We start from the raw sequence: 5,486 nt of genomic DNA on the forward strand, positions 1-5,486 counted from the left end.
GAAACTTTTAGTAGATTTCTTCTTATTTTATTAAATATTATCTCCACCAAACAGGACAAGCTTGCATGTGTTATAGTTTTGGAGAAAAATGTGTTCATTTCATGTATGCGCGAAATGCCTTAAAAATGGCTTTAAAATGGATTTGGAGCATGGAGACGATTATCTCGGGATTGCAAGATAACCAAACAAAACTTTTAGTGGATTTCTACTTATTTTATTAAATATCATCTCCACCAAACAGGACAAGCTTGCATCTGTTATAGTTTTGGAGAAAAATGTGTTCATTTCATGTATGCGCGAAATGCCTTAAAAATGGCTTTAAAATGGATTTGGAGCATGGAGACGATTATCTCGGGATTGCAAGATAACCAAACAAAACTTTTAGTGGATTTCTACTTATTTTATTAAATATCATCTCCACCAAACAGGACAAGCTTGCATGTGTTATAGTTTTGGAGAAAAATGTGTTCATTTCATGTATGCGCGAAATGCCTTAAAAATGGCTTTAAAATGGATTTGGAGCATGGAGACGATTATCTCGGGATTGCAAGATAACCAAACAAAACTTTTAGTGGATTTCTACTTATTTTATTAAATATCATCACCAAACAGGACAAGCTTGCATCTGTTATAGTTTTGAAGAAAAATGTGTTCATTTCATGTATGCGCGAAATGCCTTAAAAATGGCTTTAAAATGGATTTGGAGCATGGAGACGATTATCTCGGGATTGCAAGATAACCAAACAAAACTTTTAGTGGATTTCTACTTATTTTATTAAATATCATCTCCACCAAACAGGACAAGCTTGCATCTGTTATAGTTTTGGAGAAAAATGTGTTCATTTCATGTATGCGCGAAATGCCTTAAAAATGGCTTTAAAATGGATTTGGAGCATGGAGACGATTATCTCGGGATTGCAAGATAACCAAACAAAACTTTTAGTGGATTTCTACTTATTTTATTAAATATCATCTCCACCAAACAGGACAAGCTTGCATGTGTTATAGTTTTGGAGAAAAATGTGTTCATTTCATGTATGCGCGAAATGCCTTTGAAATGGCTTTAAAATGGATTTGGAGCATGGAGACGATTATCTCAGGATGGCAATATAAACAAACGAAACTTTTAGTAGATTTCTACTTATTTTATTAAATAGTATCTACACCAAACAGGACAAGCTTGCATCTGTTATAGTTTTGGAGAAAAATGTGTTCATTTCATGTATGCGCGAAATGCCTTAAAAATGACTTTAAAATGGATTTGGAGCATGGAGACGATTACCTCGGGATTGCAAGATAACCAAACAAAACTTTTAGTGGATTTCTACTTATTTTATTAAATATCATCTCCACTAAACAGGACAAGCTTGCATCTGTTATAGTTTTGGAGAAAAATGTGTTCATTTCATGTATGCGCGAAATGCCTTAAAAATGGCTTTAAAATGGATTTGGAGCATGGAGACGATTATCTCGGGATTGCAAGATAACCAAACAAAACTTTTAGTGGATTTCTACTTATTTTATTAAATATCATCTCCACCAAACAGGACAAGCTTGCATGTGTTATAGTTTTGGAGAAAAATGTGTTCATTTCATGTATGCGCGAAATGCCTTTGAAATGGCTTTAAAATGGATTTGGAGCATGGAGACGATTATCTCAGGATGGCAATATAAACAAACGAAACTTTTAGTAGATTTCTACTTATTTTATTAAATAGTATCTACACCAAACAGGACAAGCTTGCATCTGTTATAGTTTTGGAGAAAAATGTGTTCATTTCATGTATGCGCGAAATGCCTTAAAAATGACTTTAAAATGGATTTGGAGCATGGAGACGATTACCTCGGGATTGCAAGATAACCAAACAAAACTTTTAGTGGATTTCTACTTATTTTATTAAATATCATCTCCACTAAACAGGACAAGCTTGCATCTGTTATAGTTTTGGAGAAAAATGTGTTCATTTCATGTATGCGCGAAATGCCTTAAAAATGGCTTTAAAATGGATTTGGAGCATGGAGACGATTATCTCGGGATTGCAAGATAACCAAACAAAACTTTTAGTGGATTTCTACTTATTTTATTAAATATCATCTCCACCAAACAGGACAAGCTTGCATCTGTTATAGTTTTGGAGAAAAATGTGTTCATTTCATGTATGCGCGAAATGCCTTAAAAATGGCTTTAAAATGGATTTGGAGCATGGAGACGATTATCTCGGGATTGCAAGATAACCAAACAAAACTTTTAGTGGATTTCTACTTATTTTATTAAATATCATCTCCACCAAACAGGACAAGCTTGCATCTGTTATAGTTTTGGAGAAAAATGTGTTCATTTCATGTATGCGCGAAATGCCTTAAAAATGGCTTTAAAATGGATTTGGAGCATGGAGACGATTATCTCGGGATTGCAAGATAACCAAACAAAACTTTTAGTGGATTTCTACTTATTTTATTAAATATCATCTCCACCAAATAGGACAAGCTTGCATCTTTTATAGTTTTGGAGAAAAATGTGTTCATTTCATGTATGCGCGAAATGCCTTAAAAATGGCTTTAAAATGGATTTGGAGCATGGAGACGATTATCTCGGGATTGCAATATAACCAAACAAAACTTTTAGTGGATTTCTACTTATTTTATTAAATATCATCTCCACCAAACAGGACACGCTTGCATCTGTTATAGTTTTGGAGAAAAATGTGTTCATTTCATGTATGCGCGAAATACCTTAAAAATGGCTTTAAAATGGATTTGGAGCATGGAGACGATTATCTCGGGATTGCAAGATAACCAAACAAAACTTTTAGTGGATTTCTACTTATTTTATTAAATATCATCTCCACCAAACAGGACAAGCTTGCATCTGTTATAGTTTTGGAGAAAAATGTGTTCATTTCATGTATGCGCGAAATGCCTTAAAAATGGCTTTAGAATGGATTTGGAGCATGGAGACGATTATCTCGGGATTGCAAGATAACCAAACAAAACTTTTAGTGGATTTCTACTTATTTTATTAAATATCATCTCCACCAAATAGGACAAGCTTGCATCTGTTATAGTTTTGGAGAAAAATGTGTTCATTTCATGTATGCGCGAAATGCCTTAAAAATGGCTTTAAAATGGATTTGGAGCATGAAGACGATTATCTCGGGATTGCAAGATAACCAAACAAAACTTTTAGTGGATTTCTACTTATTTTATTAAATATCATCTCCACCAAACAGGACAAGCTTGCATGTGTTATAGTTTTGGAGAAAAATGTGTTCATTTCATGTATGCGCAAAATGCCTTTGAAATGGCTTTAAAATGGATTTGGAGCATGGAGACGATTATCTCGGGATTGCAAGATAACCAAACAAAACTTTTAGTGGATTTCTACTTATTTTATTAAATATCATCTCCACCAAACAGGACAAGCTTGCATCTGTTATAGTTTTGGAGAAAAATGTGTTCATTTCATGTATGCGCGAAATGCCTTAAAAATGGCTTTAAAATGGATTTGGAGCATGGAGACGATTATCTCGGGATTGCAAGATAACCAAACAAAACTTTTAGTGGATTTCTACTTATTTTATTAAATATCATCTCCACCAAACAGGACAAGCTTGCATCTGTTATAGTTTTGGAGAAAAATGTGTTCATTTCATGTATGCGCGAAATGCCTTAAAAATGGCTTTAAAATGGATTTGGAGCATGGAGACGATTATCTCGGGATTGCAAGATAACCAAACAAAACTTTTAGTGGATTTCTACTTATTTTATTAAATATCATCTCCACCAAACAGGACAAGCTTGCATGTGTTATAGTTTTGGAGAAAAATGTGTTCATTTCATGTATGCGCAAAATGCCTTTGAAATGGCTTTAAAATGGATTTGGAGCATGGAGACGATTATCTCAGGATGGCAATATAAACAAACGAAACTTTTAGTAGATTTCTACTTATTTTATTAAATATTATCTCCACCAAACAGGACAAGCTTGCATCTGTTATAGTTTTGGAGAAAAATGTGTTCATTTCATGTATGCGCGAAATGCCTTAAAAATGGCTTTAAAATGGATTTGGAGCATGGAGACGATTATCTCGGGATTGCAAGATAACCAAACAAAACTTTTAGTGGATTTCTACTTATTTTATTAAATATCATCTCCACCAAACAGGACAAGCTTGCATCTGTTATAGTTTTGGAGAAAAATGTGTTCATTTCATGTATGCGCGAAATGCCTTAAAAATGGCTTTAAAATGGATTTGGAGCATGGAGACGATTATCTCGGGATTGCAAGATAACCAAACAAAACTTTTAGTGGATTTCTACTTATTTTATTAAATATCATCTCCACCAAACAGGACAAGCTTGCATGTGTTATAGTTTTGGAGAAAAATGTGTTCATTTCATGTATGCGCAAAATGCCTTTGAAATGGCTTTAAAATGGATTTGGAGCATGGAGACGATTATCTCAGGATGGCAATATAAACAAACGAAACTTTTAGTAGATTTCTACTTATTTTATTAAATATTATCTCCACCAAACAGGACAAGCTTGCATCTGTTATAGTTTTGGAGAAAAATGTGTTCATTTCATGTATGCGCGAAATGCCTTAAAAATGGCTTTAAAATGGATTTGGAGCATGGAGACGATTATCTCGGGATTGCAAGATAACCAAACAAAACTTTTAGTGGATTTCTACTTATTTTATTAAATATCATCTCCACCAAACAAGACAAGCTTGCATCTGTTATAGTTTTGGAGAAAAATGTGTTCATTTCATGTATGCGCGAAATGCCTTAAAAATGGCTTTAAAATGGATTTGGAGCATGGAGACGATTATTTCGGGATTGCAAGATAACCAAACAAAACTTTTAGTGGATTTCTACTTATTTTATTAAATATCATCTCCACCAAACAGGACAAGCTTGCATCTGTTATAGTTTTGGAGAAAAATGTGTTCATTTCATGTATGCGCGAAATGCCTTAAAAATGGCTTTAAAATGGATTTGGAGCATGGAGACGATTATCTCGGGATTGCAAGATAACCAAACAAAACTTTTAGTGGATTTCTACTTATTTTATTAAATATCATCTCCACCAAACAGGACAAGCTTGCATCTGTTATAGTTTTGGAGAAAAATGTGTTCATTTCATGTATGCGCGAAATGCCTTAAAAATGGCTTTAAAATGGATTTGGAGCATGGAGACGATTATCTCGGGATTGCAAGATAACCAAACAAAACTTTTAGTGGATTTCTACTTATTTTATTAAATATCATCTCCACCAAACAGGACAAGCTTGCATCTGTTATAGTTTTGGAGAAAAATGTGTTCATTTCATGTATGCGCGAAATGCCTTAAAAATGGCTTTAAAATGGATTTGGAGCATGGAGACGATTATCTCGGGATTGCAAGATAACCAAACAAAACTTTTAGTGGATTTCTACTTATTTTATTAAATATCATCTCCACCAAACAGGACAAGCTTGCA

This window comes from Anomaloglossus baeobatrachus, unplaced genomic scaffold, assembly GCF_048569485.1.
Source record: "Anomaloglossus baeobatrachus isolate aAnoBae1 unplaced genomic scaffold, aAnoBae1.hap1 Scaffold_25, whole genome shotgun sequence".
NCBI lineage: Eukaryota > Metazoa > Chordata > Amphibia > Anura > Aromobatidae > Anomaloglossus > Anomaloglossus baeobatrachus.